Here is a 20,783-nt window from a genome sequence, read left to right as displayed (position 1 = left end):
CAGAGAAGATGCCACTTTTCTAGGATCATGACCAGCGGGTGTACTGTTCGGATCCGCTCTGCGAATGAAGTAGGTGATTTTCGCTCTTAATTGTTTCAGTGACAGGTCGCTGCCCGATGTTTCTCCTTTGAAGAGTTGGCCTCCACCAAAGTTCGAAGTTCTGCGAAGATAGACCTTGAGACTCTCTACTGGACATAGAGAGACATCCTCCTTCAGGGGGCATATTCTCCAAGGGCCCCATCTTTTGGTGGGTAATTCGTTTTTGGCGAGAAACGTCGGATCAGGGGAGAGGGTCACTTCTCCTGAATCAGCAAACAGGATGTGTCCCTCTTCTCTTGATAATGCCACTATTTCGCTGACTCGAGCTCCCGAGGCGAGAGCAAATAAAAATATAACTTTCTGAGTCAGATCCTTGAGGGGGCATGAATCGTTGTCCAAGTTGGAGGCGAAATGGAGCACCTTGTCTAGTGACCAGGAGATCGGTTTCGGAGGGGGTGCGGGGCGTAGGCGAGCACATGCTTTTGGTAATTTGTTAAAGATGTCGTTGGACAGATCAATTTGGAAAGCATATAGAATTGGTCTAGTCAAAGCCGATTTGCAGGTTGAAATCGTATTGGCTGCTAATCCTTGTCCATGAAGGTGAATGAAGAAGGACATACAGAAATCAATGGTGATTTCTTTAGGATTTTTTGCTTTAACAAAGGAGACCCATTTCCTCCAGGATGATTCATATTGCCGTCTCGTGGATTCGGTCTTGTATTCCTCTAGGAAGTCTAGACTTTTCTTCGAGATCCCAAACCTCTTCTTTGCGGCAAGGGAGAGAAAATCATGAGATGAAGGTCCTTGATTTTCGATGATGAAGCGAAGACAGTCGACTTCTGTACTTGTTGAGAGAGAACTGGGCCCGGGAGAGGGATCAGCTTGGGCTGCAGCTCCAGGACCAGGGGGTACCAGTTGCTCCGGGGCCACTTGGGAGCCACTAGGGCCGCTGTCCCTTTGAAGGTTCTCAGTTTGGAGAGGACTTTCAACAGAAGGTTGGTGGGAGGGAACAGGTATATCTTGGACCATCTGTTCCAGTCCAGTGACATGGCGTCCACCGCTTCTGCTTTGGGGTCCTCGTACGGGGCTACGTACAGAGGAAGTTGATTGTTGTCGCTCGTTGCAAAGAGATCTATCTGAAGTTCTGGGACTTGATGGGAGATGAAGGAGAATGATCTTGCGTCTAGAGACCATTCCGACTCTATCGGGTTTGTCCGAGATAGAGCATCCGCTGTCACGTTGCGGAATCCTTGTAGGTGAACTGCAGACAGGTGCCACTTCTTCTTCTCCGCCAGACGGAAGATTGGGAGAAGCACCTGATTTATCTGGGGCGATCTTGAGCCCTGGCGATTGAGACAACGAACTACCACCGAGTTGTCTAGGGTTAGACGGATGTGGATCGAGGGCGGCGGGGATAACTTCTTCAGAGTAAGAAGGACCGCCATGGCCTCCAAGATGTTTATGTGGAACGTCTTGAATAGTGGAGACCAGGTCCCTTGAGCTTGTTTCAGGTGGGAGTGACCTCCCCAGCCTTCCAGTGAGGCATCCGTGTGGATGTTGAGTGATGGAGGGGGGTGGTGGAGAGGAATGGACCTTTTCAGGGCCTTTGCTTCCGACCACGGCTTTAGGAGGCGTCGAAGTCTGTTTGGAAGCCGTCTCTTGAGGTCTCTTCGAGCGATGGATGCCGATCGTCTCCAGACTCCCGCGGCATCCTTTAGCTGTGCGCGAAGCACTGGGTTTGTCACTGAGGCGAATTGTAGAGAGCCTAGAACTCGTTCCTGCTGTCGTCTTGAAATGCGTTTGGATTTCAGTAATCGCTTGACAGACCCTGCTATTTCCTTCCTTTTCTTCTGGGGGATGGAAAGGCGGTGTGACTGAAGATTCCAGTGGATTCCCAACCACTGAAACTTCTGAGCTGGAGAGAGGCGAGATTTCTTCTCGTTGATCTTGAATCCCAGGTGTTCTAGGTACTGGGTAACTTCGTTGCAAGACTTTGCACACTCTTCGGGCGATGGAGCCCAAACTAGCCAGTCGTCGAGGTAGGCCATCACCTGGACGTTTCTTAGGCGGAGCTGTTGTACTATGGCATCCGCCAGCTTTGTGAAGATCCGAGGGGCCACATTGAGGCCGAATGGCATGGCCCGGAAGGCGTAGCTTTTCCTTTGGAGTCGAAATCCTAGGTAGGAGGAAGCGTGATGGTTCATTGGAATGTGCCAGTAGGCATCCGCCAGGTCTATAGAGACCGTGTAGGAACCTTGAGGCAGAAGGGTCCTTATTTGTTGAAGCGTCAGCATCTTGAATTTGTTGTTCTCTATGAACTTGTTGAGGGGGGATAAGTCCAGAATGACTCTGAGCTTGTCTGAGTCCTTCTTGGGAACGCAAAACAGTCTCCCTTGGAACCTGGTGGACTTTACCTTCCTTATCACCTTCTTGTTCAAGAGGTCTAGAACATATTCTTCCAGAATGGGGGTCGATTGTTGGAAGAACCGCTGGAAGATTGGGGGTGGTTGCACCCAACTCCAGCCTAGACCGTTCTTGATGATGCTGTGTGCCCAGGGATCGAAGGTCCAACGATCCTGGAATTGGCGGAGTCTTCCTCCCACCGGAAGCACTTCATTGCTTCTGGTGTCCCGAGGACTTGTTGCCTCGGCCGCTAGCTCCCTTTCCTCCTCTACCTCTGGAGGGACGACGAGATGCGTCTCTGCTTGCACCCCTGGACGAGCCTCTACCTTTGGCATGAAAGGTAGTGGATGGTTGCTCAAAGGCAGGGGTGAAGACCGGTGACTGTGACAACACCGGTTGGGGGACCAATTGAAAGGTCTGCTGTGGTTGGGCAACCACTTGGGAGGTAGCGGGTCCCGGAAACTGACGTCGTTGTTGACGTTGCTGGGGTTTTGGCTTCTGTGGTTTCCTCTTAGGCTGAGGTCCATCGTCCTGAGAGGGTTTCCTTTTTCTGGACATGCCCCACTTGTGGAGAAGGTTCCTATTCTCCGTGGCGGCTCTGTCAGTTATTTCCTTGACAAGGTCAGAAGGAAACAGGTGCTTTCCCCAGATGTTGGAGGAAATCAGCCTCCGGGGTTCGTGTTTCACGGTGGCACCGACAAACACGAATTCACGACAGGCTCTACGAGCCTTTATGAAATGGTACAAGTCCTTCATTACTGTAAGTAAGTGGGATTTGGCTAGTACCATGTAGTGATCAGGTACTCTTGTGTCACAGGCCATAACTTCAAGTTGGACTTGATGAGAAAGAGATGCCGCAAGCCTCTCCTTCGTGTCTTGTTCCCGGCGAAGGAGGTGATCATTGAGCTTAGGGAGGTCCTCATTAAACTGACGTCCGGCGACGTCAGGATCGAGCCTACCCACGACGAAAGTATGTTGAACATCTTTCCATTGTCTAGTGTCAGGGGGTGTCACGATGGAGAAGGGTCTGCACTCCTCCAGTGCAGGGCAGGGTTTTCCTTCTTCCGCCGCTTTAAGGCATGCGGCTAAGGCCTTTTCCAAGAAAGGAAGAACCGCAGTGTCAGGTGCGACATATGTAGGATGCTTCTTGCTCAAGGCAGGAAGCTTAGAGCAGGTAAAGCCCCTGCTCTTAAATGCGGAGGCTAGCATAGCCTGGGCCTTTGCGAGATCGAACACTATCTCTTCCTTAGGTTCGGTCTCCTCCTTCGAGGCAGGTTCGGAACGAAGCCGGACGTAACAGTCCGGGTAGGCCTCGAAGCTTGGGAAGAACTCCACGTCTTCCAACGGGACCGTGCCAATCTTGTCACTAACAAAGATCCTGCCGGTCGCAATAACCATATGCTCTGCATACCTCCACGGGTTGGCATGAGAGCAAGCTGGGAGATCCTTAACCGAAATCTTCTTCGGTTCTCTGGATCCAATCATTGACCTGATGGACTCCTGGTTCTCCTTCAGTCTGTCGTCCATGACAGCTCTAATCAGCCGGATCAGTTCTTGGGTAGACGAAGAGGGATCCGGGGTCGAGGAGGTAGACGGAATGGACACATCCGTCGGTGTAGGAGTAGGCGGAGGGATGGATGAGGGAGGAGCTCCAAGCTCCGACTCGGTGTATTCCACCTTGTCTTCGTCCTCTTCGGCTCCTTGAGCCATAAGCGTCTTCTCCGTATCTTCCGAGACGTCAGAGATCTGCTCATCATCCTCGGAATCTAAACGACACTCATGCATGGACTGAGCCATGACCACATCAGGTTCCACCGTAATTTGGACAGTGGGGATTGCGTCTTTCGGAACCACTGAGTCAGGAGAGGCCTTAGGGAACAACAGGGACCTCAGTTCTTCGGTGGCCAGGTACGGTCCGGTAGCATTTTTCTGAAAGCCACGCACCCACTTGCGCAGCTTTTCACGAGAAATGTCTCTAACCTCCGCTGAGGGAGGGTTATGGAAGGCCTCAACTAGGTGGGCCTGGCAGACCGTACAATCCAGTGGATTCCAGAACTTCAAATCCCCTTTCTTGTCTGCACAAGGGGCGTGAGTCCTACAAGCCGTATGCCCGTAAAACTGCGGGCGTTTCACAGCGCAGAAGGCGAAGTCACACTTCATCTGCTCCTCCTGTGGAAGAAAGAGAAAATGAGTTTGGAGGAGTCATAGGAATGGCTCTTAAATTAAGTTAATATTAATCATTAATTTTAACTTAAAGAAGGTGTGATGCATAGAGAATGAAAACAGTAAAGGAGAACACGCTCCATGCATCTCGCCCGGCTGGTTACCATAAGCTTGTTCCTGGGATAATCCAAATGACCGAGATCATTGGATATAGTTTCCTAGGATTCCCATTATATTGGAACTCCATGGAAAGCCAAGGACAAGGTTGGGATCGAATTCATTCGGTTCCCAGTTAAGAGCCAGAAGGCCTCATAAAGGTAACTGTTTCTGGCAACCAGCCGTGCTAAGATGCACATAGCATGCTGGAATTAGAAGAATGCAAAGAGACAGCATGATCACTAATAAAGCAGTACTAGGTACTGATCTTAAAAGCAAAGCAGCTTATCTATTTGCTATGTAGGGCTATCTTAGTCTTATGATAGCTACAGTGAGGGGGTGCAAGTATTCTTGACGCCTCCGGGGCATCCGGCAAGCCGCCGGCATGCCGGAGCTCGCTCCAGCATAGATTCTGGCATTAGAACAGACAATTTTCAAAAGTCAGTTAGATACCAGGATGGCGGCCGCCGGCACAACGGCGGCACGCCGGCAAGGAGCGGCGGCTCCGGCAGCCGGAGGATGCCAGGTTGGTGACTGGGATAAGGATGGTACAGGTAGTATCGGGTTGCCGGCAGTATATGCCGGCACTCCGGTGATCGACCGGCAAGCGGACGATTAGATAGGAGTAGGAGAGCCGCCGGTAGTAGCCGGCGGCAGCCGGCAGTCACTCGGTACACGGGGGGCTGGCGGCAAGGGTAGGGAAGTCACCAAGAGGGAGGCAGGTATTGCCGACAGTAGAGGCGGCAAGAGACCGGCACCCGGATAGATAGAGAGACAGGGGGAGGGGGGGAAGGAATGCAGGAAGTACCGTCAGGGTTCCAGACATCCCTCCCCCTCCCTGAGAGGGTGTACCCATGATAGAGACAGGCTCTAACATCCATAAGCAGGGGTCACTAGGGACCGGGAGCAGGTAGCCCAAGGGAGGGCTAGGGAACACCCAAGAGGGGGAGACTCCCCTATGCAGAACTACACTAGTAACTAACCTTATAGGACACTATGAAGGTATATGTACCAGAGCGGACTGCACAGGGAAGCTCGGGTAGCCCTACTCATCCACCCTAAGGAGGATTTGTAGGACAGGGGACAGATGAGTATAAACTAACCTAAGCATAGGCTAGGCTATACAAGAGATAGGTGGGGAGGGAGAAGAGAGAGGTCTTCCCAGGAAGGGTTTCTGTACCAGAGCGGCCACTAAGGGAAGGGAGGACACTCCCTAACCTAAGGTCAGGTTGATCGGCTAAAACGGTGCAAGAGTACAGTTTCAGCATGGAACAGAGAAACCTTCCTAACCCGACCTAGAGCAGGGCTAAAAGTCCTGAACTAGGTAAGGAAGAAGACATATCGCTATCGCAGGAAAGTCATAGACTATCCTAGCCATAGAGGTAGGCTAGCCTAACCTCACTCTCAGACGCAATCCTAAAGGGGGTTCATTCCTTTAGGGAGGACTGAGAGGCGATATATATACTCTATTAGACAATTAATCCCTTTACTCAGAAAAGGGATCAAGGCTAAATAGAGGGAATGCCAAGGCAGGGGATGAAGGAAGCATATAGGGGTCCTAAGGTTAGGTTAGGCTAGAAAGAATCACTGACTAGCCTATCCCCTATATGGTCCCTGAAGGCGAAAACATTTGCATCACTAGTCAAAAGTATTGTAAATTAATAATGCCACTATCTTCATAACTTAGTCTAGGATCACTAATAAATCATGCATGAACACTTGTATGTAGGCTCCTGGCCTGGGGGCTATAGTAGCCGACTGGTATAAGGTCAATCGATGACCGATAAAAAGCGTCTAAACACGATATAAAAGTTCCTAGCTATGAAGACTAAATAAACTAATGTATTCGATTAGTATATAATGCCGGAAGCGTTGTTGTGGCTAGCTAAATAAGACATGCAAAACAACAACGACGCCATAAAATGGCGGGTCCGGTAGAGGCACAGCTCTGCCACAAAACATCAATTATTTCGCAAAATAATATTTACTTTACGGCCAGAGCTTAATTAAACAATACTGGAACCTTGTACTCAACTTTCCAGAAGAAGGCGAGGCTGAAGGTAACGACATAGCGAAGATGCAAAGCGATAAAGTTAACACAAGGGAAAATCCGTTTAAGTAGGGCAGCTACTAAACAAAGGATGAAGACGCGCGTGACGTCATTAGAGCAATGGCGTCCGTTTGTTTACGTCTCGAGTATCAGTAGTAGCCACGAGTGAGATTAGCTGTGGAACGGCTCCCAGCTATTCTAAGCCCTTACACACCGAAGCATTAACTCTGTTCGGGGTGGAGATAGCTATGTGGCACGTTCAGACATGCGTGTCCCCTGTTTTATTACGATGTCTTAAAGGGAAACCTTTGAGATACTCGCTCCAGAAGTTAGAATTCTGTGATAACCTGTGGTTAAATTCTCTGGGAATATCTTAGTAGTCTTATACCCAAGGAAGCTACCAAACAGGAACCTTCCATCAGGACGCCATGGCTATCTCACCCAAAAATAGATTTTTCGCTTCGCTCAAAATCCGTTATATATTTAGCTATATAGTCTTCATTGCTAGGAATTAATTATATTATGCCGATAGTATTCTTTAGTTTCAGCGAATTAGGTAGCCGATCTTGTTGACGCTAGGCTTGCTAGCCTAGGTGTTTTAGATTACTCTCTTGCATGATATAATAGGCGTTCCTGGTGTTATTAAATTTAAATGAAGATTTTAGGCAATTTATACATGTAAGATATATATAAAGATTTAACTCGAAATTAACTATGTTTTTGGCAAAGCTATTGCCTGGACCGGAGGCGCCTTCGGCGCTGTCGTTCGTAATGCATGTGTTATTTAGTTAGCCAGAACGACTTTCTCGGTATAATAGCTTAACGGATTTTGAGCGAAGCGAAAAATCTATTTTTGGGTAAGATAGCCATGTCGTCCTGATGGAAGTTCCTTAAAGGCAGCTTCCTAGGGTATATTACAACTACGGCGATATTCCCAGAGAATTTACCTTCAGGTACCCAGAATTCTAACTCCTGGAGCGAGTATCCCTAAAAAAGACCTTAGGGATATCGTAAATATCAGTGGACGTATTCTTGACACGCCTCATAGCAATCTATACCCCGAATAGAGTTAACACTTCGTAGGGGTCAAATGGCAAGAAAACGAAAACGATAAGAAAGGGGGGAGCCGTTCGTAAGGCATCTCTCCTCCCTGTTTCGAAAGCGTGCCCTGCGCCGCTCGCGGCGCCATCTCCATTCCTTTTTGCGTAGCTCTACGACTCGGTGTTTTGTTCCCTGTTTTCTACTAAATCTTGGAATTTCTCGTGTAATAATGCTTTCTCCAACTTCTTCTGCCTCGGATAAGTTGAGTACTATTTCTTTTATGTATAAATGTAGGCTCTTGGTTAAAATTAAAGTAATTAAAAGAGTTATCTTTGATACAAGAGCTGTTGCCTGCTGGAGGCATCATGGATGCTGTCGCTCGCTAGAATAGGATTTATTTGTTAGCAAGAGCGACGTTCCCAGCCCCTTTGCGCTTAAATATTAGCTACTTAGCTTATTTAGGAATTCTGTTATGATGCGTTAGTAGTGTGCCTGGCGAAGTTTTGCCTAGGCTGCCAACACTAGTCTTCGTAGGCTAGCGGTTGGCCTATGTACTTCCTGCATGATAATTAGTCTTCCAAGTGTGATTTTATTGCTTTAAGCGTTAGGCAACGTTATACATATAAGCCCTTTTCGAGTACCTTCCAAGATAGTATTGGTGTGAGTTTCGGTGAATTAGGTAATCGATTCTCTTAGTGCCTAGGCTAGGTTGTCTTAGGTCATTATAATATTATCTGTTTCCCCGTTTGCTCCCTTCTCTTCGGGGAAGGGGCAAACCCTTTCCCTCTGTTTAAGCCCTAGGCTTAACTCTAGTGGTTTGTTTGAATTAATTTTCAAATATATCTATGCTGGAGTAGTACTGTACCTTCCCGTTCCATCTGAATTGGTTCAGAGGGGGACAGTACAACAGTGTTTAGTCTGAGTCCGGGTTGGTCTGGCATGGGGCAGAGTCTCCCTTGCTGACTGACACGGGCATAAGGGGTTTATCCCACTTGGTCCACCTTGTTGGGTTCCAGTAGTGATCCCTTCGCTCGGTGACCCCTCAGACTTGTCCTCTTGCCGTTCCGGATTCGGGATATGTTCCCTTTTCTGGAATAGCAATTCCTTCCTTGCCGTGGTTTTAGGGAGGCAGCCAGTAGTGCCGGCCTCCCCCTCGGGTCTTTCTCTGGCTGAGATGAGCTGTCTTAGTTGGGAATGACCCTTAACCAAGGCAAGGTTGGATAGGACCCTCTGTCCTTCCCTTCTATTTTCCGTTCCTTTGTGTCAGTCGTCCGCATCCGTACCTAGCCTAGGTTAGGATGGGGAACTGACGTGGTCTCCTGTCGGCCGGCAGAGTGTGCCGACCGGCAGAGACCCTTCCTTCGAGTGCTGCCCGGTCCTTTCTTGGTCCCTCCATCGCTGCCGTCTGTAGATTCAGTAAGCAGCGGTTAGGAAGCCTGATTTAGTGTCTCCCCTTCCTTTTGGCACTCTTTCGGGTGCCGGGCACAGAGGCTCATAGCCTCTTAGCCCGGCACTCATTCTGTTGTCTTCGTATGTGTTGTCCTTGCCGTCTGCCGGCCTACAGGCCGGCCGTCGGTGGGGAGGGGTGTTCTCCAGTTCTCTTGCTGTCGGTCGGCGATGGTTATATACCTTTGCCGGCCGGTCTCTTGCTCATCTGCCGGCCACTATAAGTGGGGCCGGCAGCCGAGCACTGCCTGGTGTGGAGGCCAGCCGGCAAGGTTTGCTTACTGCTGCCGGCCGGCCTGCTACACTGCCCGGTTAGCCGGCCACTAAGAATGATGGCCGGCAATGCAGTGCAAACCGGGTGGCTGCGGACCGGCAACCACTGCCGGCCGGTTCAGGCATGGGATCTGGAGTTCTCCCCAATAGGGGTGATCTGATGTGGTGTACTTGAGATCTACCTTTCAAAAAACGGGGGGGGGGGGTCCTTTCTTTGGTGGTGTATTCAACCAAGGGAGTCCATGATATAGTAGGTTACAACACTGTCTTTTCTATGTTACTTGTGCAATCACTTGGTGTCGCCTTACAAGGATAAAAGAGAATTCTTTTCATCCCTGGCCGGAATGGTAAAATTTTACCTTAGGTGTGAGCTACACCTAATTTCCTTTGGAAATATGCTCTCTGGTTATTCTAGTAAAGACTAACTATGTGACTTTGGCTGGTGGGCTTCCACGGGTGTTTGTGTGGGTTTCACAAGTAGGTGTCTTTCCCTTATTCTTGGTGAATACTCATTTTCTACATGTGAATTGAAATTCACTTGATATTCATGGAAATTTTTCTTCTTTTACAGGAGGAGCATCCGAAGTGTGATAGTGTCTTCTGCAATGTCCGCAGTAAGAACTTTTGCGGACATGTCTCGTGTAGGAGGCACGCGGCTTGCGCAGCCTCCAATGATGACCATCGTTACTGGGATCCGCAGGTATGTGCTGTATGTACTAACCTGCTATCAGAGGCTTTTGAATCCCCTAGGTCGGCGGAGTCAAGAGATGCAGCGAGGGAGAAGCTTCGCTTATGGGTAAGGGGTTTTCAGAAAAACACCACTGGACCTTATCTTCCTAATGAGATGATGAGGGCATACCTTTTTCCCAAGGCTTCCACTGACGCTGTTGTTCCCCAGCCTCGGCCGGAGATCCCTCTCGTCCAGATCCTAGTGGAGGAGGATGTTGCTGATGCCATGCAGGACATCCAGTTGGACGACAAGATGTCTGACTTGTCCGATCGTGCGGAACAGGATCTCCTCGCAGAAGGCGAGGAGGAGGATCGAGATCCTATTGCCGTGGAGGAAGAGGTTCCCGTATCTTCAGACGTGCCGGTTCAGGTCCCTGAACCTATCCCCTCTACCTCGTCCGCTCTTCCAGCAGAGCTAGGACAGGCTCTCTCTTCCATCGTTGGTATGATCCAACAGATGCAGAGGGAGAATAATCAGAAGGCCGCTACTTTGGAGCTCCAGATGCAGAAGATCACAGCATCACGTGGACCTCCGAAGAAGCTCAACGTGAAGGACCTTCCTCTGTGCTCGGATGCCAACCCGTGGAGATATGCCGAGCACATGCCGATGACGATTGGGAAGATCGTCATGTCGGAGAAACTGGGCTCAGTTCCCCTTGAGGAGGTGGAATTCTGGCCCAGTAGAGGGGCCTACCCGGACTGTTATGTCCGTTTGAAGAAGGAGCCGGCCTCGAAGGAGGAGACGGAACCAAAGGAGGTGATTATCCTGGATCACTCCAAGGCTCAAGCCACTTTAACAGCTGCATTGAAGGAGAGGGGGTTCTCAAACTCTAAAGTTGCCGCTTTGAGTAAGAAGCACCCCTCCTTTGTATCCTCCCCGGCTAGGGCCTTCCCCTTTATGCAAAAGGGGTTCGCGGCCGTCTTGAAGGCGGTTGAAGCTGGCAAACCGTGTCCATCTCTGGAGGAATGCAAACCTCTGTCGTTGGCCTTGCCGCTGGACAATAAGGACTGGAAGGAGGTGCACCTCACTTTCTCGGTTGGGAAGTTGGACGCCGACATTGCAGGTCAGCAGTTCGGCGAAAACCTTCCCAAGTTGTCGGAATTCCTCCTACGGAGGGAATTGGACACAAAGGAGCGCCTGGCAGCCTCGATGTCTCTCCAGACCAACATGGAGACGATGGCTAGCGACCCCAAGATGCCGGAGATGTTCATGGTAATGGCCAAGATCCATCTGGCCACGGTGACTAAGGACCTCTATTGCTTTGTTAAAGCAAGGAGGGCCTGTAGGGAGTTTGTGTTCGCCTCGGCCACAGTGAGGCATGAACCCAAGAGGCTCATTTCATCCAGCATCTGGGGTAAAGATCTCTTTCCCAACGACGTGGTCAAAGAGGTCGTGGACAAGGCAGCCACTGAGAACCGTAATCTTCTCCTGAAGTGGGGCCTGTCCCTTAAGAGGAAGTCTTCTCCGGATGAGGGCCCTCAGCCGAAAGGAAAGGCGAAGAAATCAAGGTTTTCCTCCCGTCCAGCCAAGCCTTTCAAACCACAAAAACAGCAGCAGCAGCAGCCAGCTTTGCCTCCGGTACCACAACTGGTAGCCCAGACCCTGACCACCTTCCAATGGGTACCCCAAGCCATGTCATCAGCTTCCCCGGCATTCAATCCCGTGTTCGAGGGACAATCAACCACGTTTCGTGCAAGACCCAGAGGGGCAGCCAGAGGTTCGGCGAGACGCCCCTCTAGGGGACGAGGATTCAGAGGTGGTCGCGGCCAGGGAGGCAAGACTGCAGGGCAGTCAAAGTGAAGTGTCGCCGGTAGGTAGGAGACTTCAGTATTTCCGGGATCGCTGGACCTTCGATCCCTGGGCCCACAGCCTTCTCAAAAATGGACTGGGTTGGAGTTGGTACAGTACTCCGCCCCAGTGCCCTCAATTTTTCCAACACTCCACCCCTGTTTTGGAGGAGTACATCCAAGATCTGTTGGAGAAAAAGGTGATCCGGAGGGTAAAGTCCATCAAGTTTCAAGGGAGGCTGTTTTGTGTTCCCAAGAAAGGCTCGGGGAAACTCAGAGTCATTCTGGACTTGTCACCACTCAACAAGTTCATAGTGAACCACAAGTTCAAGATGTTAACGTTACAACACATAAGGGCCTTACTGCCCAAGAGGGCATATACCGTCTCCATAGATTTGTCAGACGCATATTGGCACGTTCCAATAAGTCGCCGTCTCTCCCCCTACCTAGGATTCAAGCTACAACAAAAACTTTATGCTTTCAGAGCGATGCCCTTCGGGCTAAACATAGCCCCAAGGATCTTTACGAAGCTTGCGAGCGCAGCGCTCAAACAGTTACGCCTAAAAGGGTTCCAAGTAGTAGCCTACCTGGACGATTGGTTGGTGTGGGCAGCATCCAGAGCAGAATGCTTGCAAGCTTCCCTACAAGTGATTCAGTTCCTGGAATATCTAGGTTTCATGATCAACAGAAAGAAGTCTCGTCTTTCTCCAGCTCAGAGGTTCCAGTGGTTGGGAATTCACTGGGATCTAGTGTCACACCGTTTTTCCATTCCGATGTCAAAGAGGAAGGAAATAGCGGGGTCTGTCAGGAGACTTCTAGGTTCCGAGAGGATATCAAGACGCGAACAAGAGAGGGTTTTGGGCTCTCTTCAGTTTGCATCAGTAACAGACCCAGTGCTAAGAGCACAGCTAAAAGATGCAGCGGGAGTATGGAGAACCTTTGCATCGAAAGAGCGAAGGGACTTGAAGAGACCGGTCCCACTTCGACTACGTTCTCTTCTCAGACCGTGGTCTCAAGCCAGTCGTCTAAAGAGGTCTCTACCTCTTCAGCCATCCCCCCCCGTCAGTGACAATCCACACAGACGCCTCAAAGGTAGGGTGGGGGGGTCACTCCCATCGGAAAAAAGTGCAAGGGACCTGGTCCAAGCTATTTGGGACTTTTCACATAAACTTTCTAGAAGCTATGGCAGTGCTTCTTACCCTGAAGAAAGTATCCCCACGTCACTCGATCCATGTAAGGTTGGTACTGGACAGCGAGGTGGTAGTGAAATGTCTGAATCGGCGGGGATCGAGATCCCCACCTCTCAACCAGGTAATGTTAGCCATATTCCGACTGGCGGAGAAGAAGAAGTGGCACCTGTCAGCAGTTCACCTTCAAGGAGTCCGGAATGTGACCGCGGACGCTCTATCCAGGGTTACACCGATAGAGTCAGAATGGTCCCTAGACGCAGGATCATTCTCCTTCATCTTGAGACAAGTCCCAGAACTGCAGATAGACCTCTTCGCGACGAAGGACTACAAGAAGCTGCCGAAATATGTGTCCCCATACGTGGACCCCTTGGCGGAAGCAGTAGATGCGATGTCCCTCGATTGGAACAGATGGTCCAGGATCTACCTGTTTCCCCCTAACAATCTGATGTTGAGGGTCCTCAACAAACTGAGATCCTTCAAGGGAGTAGCAGCAATAGTGGCCCACAAGTGGCCGAACAGTGTGGTTCCCTCTAGCTCTGGAACTACGACTGAAGTTTCTACCACTCCCGGACCCAGTTCTGTCCCAGCAAGTCCAGAAGTCGACTGTCTACGCTTCATTACAGAAAACCCGAACCCTGCAGCTCATGATTTTCTCTCCCTAGCGGTGAAGAAACGGTTCGGAATCTCGAAAGATAGCATCGACTTCCTGGAAGAATACAAGTGTAAGTCTACTAGGAGGCAGTACGAATCTGCATGGAAGAAATGGGTAGCCTTTGTCAAAGACAAGAACCCACAAGAGATCTCTACGGAGTTCTGCCTATCCTTCATCATTCACCTCCACGGACAGGGGCTGGTGGCTAACACAATTTCTACATGTAAGTCAGCTCTGACAAGACCCATTCTATATGCCTTCCAGGTAGACCTCGCTAACGAGATGTTTAATAAGATCCCGAAGGCCTGTGCTAGGCTTAGACCATCAGCTTCTCCAAAGCCTATTTCGTGGTCGTTAGACAAAGTCCTTCATTTTGCCTCATTACTGGATAATGAGGAATGTGCATTGAAGGACCTGACTCAAAAAGTGATCTTCCTTTTTGCCCTTGCTTCTGGGGCCAGAGTTAGTGAGATTGTGGCCCTCTCGAGAGAGGAGGGCCGAGTTCAGTTCCTGGATGGGGGAGAACTGAACCTGTTTCCGGACCCTACGTTTCTCGCTAAGAACGAGTTGCCCACCAACAGGTGGGGTCCCTGGAGAATCTGCCCTCTGAAAGAAGATGCATCTCTATGTCCCGTAGAATGCCTAAAGGTCTATCTTCGTAGAACTTCAGAGGAGAAACATCGGGCTCGAATTTATCTTTAAATCAGCTTAGGGCGAAAATTACATATTTTATTCGCAGAGCGGATCCTGACAGTTCACCCGCAGGTCATGATCCGAGGAAAGTTGCTTCATCCTTAAACTTCTTTAACTTTATGGATTTTGAACACCTTCGTTCATACACTGGCTGGAAGTCTTCCAGGGTATTCTTCCGCCACTATGCTAAGCAAGTGGAGCAGCTAAAGAGGTCTGTGGTAGCAGTTGGTTGCGTCGTTAACCCTGCTGTTTAACTCTGCGAGGAACAGTGGAATCATTTGGGACTTTGATTCTTGGGTGAGTGGTTAGTTATATGCGTTGATATAACTAGTAGTGAAGGCTCTGAGAGCCCACAGTGACTGTTCCAGCGTTATGGTGATGGTAGCACAAGTACAGACAGGTGTGCCAAGCGTTTGCTAACGCTAATGTCAGCAAAGTAGTAACATGGACGTTAACTTTGATACCTGGGTATGCAGCAAGTGACCTATTTGTTTTCTTTCAGATAACCATTCATCCATGCACTACGGTACTTGTGTAAATTGTTGGTCATCCACCTATCATATGTACATATTTATGGTGACCATGTCTATTTATTGTTACTCAATAAACTTGTTCTCGGGAACCTTGCGTCTCCTTCACCTATATTGATTTCATGTTATTTATTGAGCATTTAGCCTATGTATATTAATCGGGGATATCTATAATAGCCTATTCCTTAATGCAAAGCCTTGTTGCACTGGTTTATACTTTCCTTAGCATAAAGGACTCCACCCCTCTCTGAGGACGGTGGTGGCAGCAAGTTTAATCCTACGCAGATATAACCTTTTTGTCTAATTTTACTTCGACCAGGGTGCTGGTCGGGATTTTTCCCTTGGATGCTGTAGTCCCGTAAGACTATGCTTTACTTCATATAGAGTGAGACCACTATAGTGTACTGGCTGGCGAGTGATTCATACATAGGTATATGTACTCTTCGTTCGTTTCTAGAGTCTAGTAGGACTCCTCCCTGTAGGGGGCAGGAAGTGCTTTCATGGCTTATGATTAGTGAAAAGATGTATAACGGTAACATCTTAGGTCTTTCAGTCGAGTTGACTAAGAAACATTCCTGAGGAGTACGGCACGTATTGAGAATCCACAGATACAGTAATGCTCTGGTATACTTCCATCAGGACGACATGGCTTGAGCCCAAAAAACGGATTTTGAGCGAAGCGAAAAATCTATTTTTGGGTAAGATAGCCATGTCGTCCTGATGGACCCGCCCTGTTCCTTTTCAAAAAAAAAAAAAAAAAAAAAAAAAAAAGAGTGAAAAGGGTTGTAGGACCACTCCCTACATACAGTATCTGTAGCACCTCGTGTATCGCTACAAGGAATACAGATGGCGCCGCGAGCGGCGCAGGGCATGCTTTCGAAACGGGGAGGAGAGATGCCTTACGAACGGCTCCCCCCTTTCTTATCGTTTTCGTTTTCTTGCCATTTGACCCCTACGAAGTGTTAACTCTATTCGGGGTATAGATTGCTATGAGGCGTGTCAAGAATACGTCCACTGATATTTACGATATCCCTAAGGTCTTTTTTAGGGATACTCGCTCCAGGAGTTAGAATTCTGGGTACCTGAAGGTAAATTCTCTGGGAATATCGCCATAGTTGTAATATACCCTAGGAAGCTGCCTTTAAGGAACTTCCATCAGGACGACATGGCTATCTTACCCAAAAATAGATTTTTCGCTTCGCTCAAAATCCGTTAAGCTATTATACCGAGAAAGTCGTTCTGGCTAACTAAATAACACATGCATTACGAACGACAGCGCCGAAGGCGCCTCCGGTCCAGGCAATAGCTTTGCCAAAAACATAGTTAATTTCGAGTTAAATCTTTACTTTACTTTCCAAAGGCAGAGGATGCTGGAGATTGCATTATAATCCAAAATAGCGAAAGAGCACTGGGAAAAATCACCGAGCTGATGCGCTACAGAGAAAGGAATAAAGATGGCCAACGATTGTGGCGCCATCTGAGTACTCAAACTGTAACGGAGGAGGAGAATTTTGTAACGGCTCATCTTTAATTTTGCCCCTTTTCCTCTCGAAGCGTGAACGCTATGCAGGGTGCAGATTGCTATGTGGCGTGTCAAGAATACGTCCCCTGATATTATGCGATATCCTAAAAGGAAACTTTAAGGATATTCGCACCAAGAGTTAGAATTCTGGAGACCTTTAGATAAATTCTCTGGGAATATCACTGTAGTCAAATATAACCTAGGAAGCTACTGAAAGGAACCTTCAATCAGGACGACATGGCCTGAGCCCAAAAAAACTATTAACAAAGTCAAAAACAGATATGTCATATATAAACTATAAAAAGACTCATGTCAGCCTGGTCAACATAAAAACATTTGATCCAACTTTGAACTTTTGAAGTTCTACTGATTCAACTACACGATTAGGAAGATCATTCCACAACTTGGTAATAGCTGGAATAAAACTTCTAGAATACTGTGTAGTATTGAGCCTCATGATGGAGAAGGCCTGGCTATTAGAATTAACTGCCTGCCTAGTATTACGAACAGGGTAGAATTGTCCAGGGAGATCTGAATGTAAAGGATGGTCAGAGTTATGAAAAATCTTATGCAACACGCATAATGAACTAATTGAACGACGGTGCCAAAGAATAATATCTAGATCAGAAATAAGAAATTTATTAGACCATAAGCTTCTGTCCAACAAATTAAGATGAGAATCAGCAGCTGAATACCAGACAGTAGAACAATACAGTGATACCTCTACATACGATCTTAAGTCGTTCCAGAAACTACTTCGTATGTTGAAACGATCGTATGTTGGAGCAAATATTCCCATAAGAATACATGGTAATTGATTTAATTCGTTCCTCAGCCTAAAAACCCATAATAAATCCTTAATAAATGGCTACACATAATTACACAATACATTAATACAATGCCTGTATAATAAATACATATTACAAACCAAAAAAAAGAATAATAATAAAGGAATTTTGACGAAAAAAAATATCTATTTCTGGGCGAGAGACCTGTGCCGCCCAATGAAATGCTCCTTTTGCATCATTTCTAAGGTATATAACTGCTATGAATTACCAGAGAAAAAAGTTGCATAGGAATGCCAGGGTTGAATCCAGCTCGCTCACCTATATAAGGTGTCGGTATACAGTGAGCCCTCGTTTATCGCAGTAGATAGGTTCCAGACCAGACCGCGATAGGTGAAAATCCGCGAAGTAGTGACACCATATTTACGTATTTATTTAACATGTATATTCAGACTTTTAGAACCTTCCCTTGTACGTAGTACTGTTAACAAACTACCCTTTAATGTACAGAACACTTAATGCATGTACTACAGTACCCTAAACTAAGACAGGCACAAATATTAAAGGCGATTTTATATCATGCGTTTCCTAAACACGCCAAAAAGCACGATAAAAAATGGCAACCAATGTTTTGTTTACGTTTATCTCTGATCATAATGAAGAAACAAACGCATTTAGTGTACACATCTGTGTATAGGTTAGTTTTTGCATCGATTATATTGATTATACAGTATGTTGATTTTGTTATTACCAATGTTTTACTTAATTTTTCTTAGGACTTCCAAATGAAATGTTTTTCTTTATGGCGGCGTCATAAAGTACGCTTCATCTTCGATCGTAATAAACAAACGAAGGCATTTAACGCGCATGATGAAAGTGATGAATAATGATATTACAGTAAAAGCTTTTAGAAAATATGTTATTACAAATATTATTTACCGTATCTATATAAAATCATACATACGTAGCAAAGCAGGAAAACAATTTACGAGAGAGAGAGAGAGAGAGAGAGAGAGAGAGAGAGAGAGAGAGAGAGAGAGAGAGAGAGAGAGAGAGAGAGAGAGAGAATGTTTTACGTACGTAAATGTAAATTTTAAACAAAAAAATAGCCCCATTTCATATAAAATAGGTTATTACAAATATTTTACTTTATCATATTACAGTAGTCTGTATAATACTGTAAAGTTCAGTACAGTATGTTGTTGTTAGTCGTGGCAATGAAATTCTCACTAAACAAAAACATGGCATTCGATTACAACAGCTGATTCGTTCTCTCTCTCTCTCTCTCTCTCTCTCTCTCTCTCTCTCTCTCCTCTCTCCTCTCTCTCTCTCTCTCTGTGTTATACAATACTTACATATAGATGAAGAAACTAAAATTAGTTTTCTTAGTGTCAATTATATACGAAACGAAAAAATTATGCCGAGTTTACATCCATTTCAATCGTTGCTAAAAATACGGCATCCGATTTCATCAGCAAACCACTATTTTTTGGGAAACATCATTTTATTCTAGAACATTGCTACTCTTTAAATAGTTAAATGCACATTAAGAAAGCGTGTACTTTTGTTTTTAAATTTCGGGTGTGTTTTAAAAATCGAGTATTGTTGACTTCTTTTTATTTTACTTTTGGGTGTGATCAGATCAGCTGACGTCTAGCTGCCGCTCTTGAGAGCGTACGAATACACTAACAAAGTATCGTTTATACCATTTCTTAACTTATTCAAACCGTCTATACAGTTGATATTATATAAGCACCAATGTGTTATAACCTATCAAATTTTTTTGTTTATTACATTTAAAACAACACACACACTCTCTCTCTCTTTTATTATATTTAAAAAAACACACACACACACACTCGCTCTCTCTCTCTCTCTCTCTCTCTCTCTCTCTCTCTCTCTCTCTCTCTCTCTCTCTCTCTCTCGTGCTATACAATACTTACATATAGATGAAGAAACTAAAATTAGTTTTCTTAGTGTCAATTAAATACGAAACGAAAAAATTATGCCGAGTCTACATTCATTTCAATCGTAGCTAAAAATACGGCATCCGATTTCATCAGCAAACCACTATTTTTTGGGAAACATCATTTTATTCTAGACTTATTCAAACCGTCTATACAGTTGATATTACATAAGCACCAATGTGTTATAACCTATCAAATTTTTTTGTTTATTACATTTAAAACAACACACACACACTCTCTCTCTCTCTCTCTCTCTCTCTCTCTCTCTCTCTCTCTCTCTCTCTCTCTCTCTCTGTGGGCTACTTTTCACTACCTCCCATTCCTTACCTCTCTCTATCTCTCTAACAAATGATATCTTTGTTGCTCCTCAGAGTTTCATTTATATTGAAAATCAATCATGATTCAATTTTCCTTACTTTCTCCAATCTCGCACCATCGGTCACATCACGGTATTTTCGAAATTTCCGGAAAATCCGCGATATATTTATATACATGCGTTATGAAAAAAATCCACGAAGTGGTGAATCCGCGATGGTCGAACCGTGAAGTAGCGTGGGATCACTGTAATACTGGGGTGTGATAAAACACAACCAGAAGTCTCGCGCCATTTAGATATCTCCTCTTCAATATCCCCGTCACAGCGAGGTGCCGTTCAACACCCACCACTGAATGCTAATACCACCATCTCAACCCACGCCAACTACGTCACTCCTCATAGCACCCAAGTTTGGGCCCATTCTGGGAGGGAAGTAGAGGGAGGGTTCACTGGGCGGCACAGGTCTCTCGCCCAGAAATAGATTTTTCCTTTGTCAAAATACCTTTTCTGGGCTCCACCTGTGCCGCTCTGTGAAATAGTACAAGAGAAATGGTCCCAAAACTTGGAACTAACACCTGAGGGGAAAGTAAATTAAAGACAAAATATAAAAAAACATTGTTTAATACAAAAGTAAATAGGAATACTGAAACCCAGTGAATGATTGATTGATTTAAAGTTTTCAGGCATCCTGACATCTAAGGTCATTGACGCCGGTAACATTTAATTTATGTATACAAAAATGAAAAATTTAAAAAATAAAAAATAAAAGAGTATTCAATTAAAATCATAAAAGTTGAATGTCATAAAAGTTAAATAGTTTTCAGAAGACCTGCTTCTGAAATAAATCTAAAAATGTCACTTGCATAGTAGGACACATCATTTCCAAGAATCTTGGCAAGGATGAACCTGCCACCCTCACCTCGAGCCTCAAACAAATATCTATTCCTTAAGTTGTTATAATTGGGGCATTCGGTCAACAAATGCCTCACTGTTAGAGGTACTAAACAGCCGTCACAATACGGTTGGTGTTGGCCCTTCAG

The 20,783-nt window shown here is 46.6% G+C and overlaps 1 protein-coding gene across 4 annotated transcripts in view; it reads right to left on the bottom strand.

The window, feature by feature from the left end:
- Positions 1–20,783, bottom strand: part of Smug (Single-strand-selective monofunctional uracil-DNA glycosylase) — a 463,559-nt gene that overhangs the window by 156,954 nt on the left and 285,822 nt on the right. The gene's annotated exons all lie outside the window — the stretch shown is intronic.

The sequence above is a fragment of the Palaemon carinicauda genome, chromosome 12 (assembly GCF_036898095.1).
Source record: "Palaemon carinicauda isolate YSFRI2023 chromosome 12, ASM3689809v2, whole genome shotgun sequence".
Classification (NCBI taxonomy): domain Eukaryota; kingdom Metazoa; phylum Arthropoda; class Malacostraca; order Decapoda; family Palaemonidae; genus Palaemon; species Palaemon carinicauda.
Note: the sequence above shows the minus strand (reverse complement) of the source record. Positions and strands in the feature narration are given on the sequence as shown.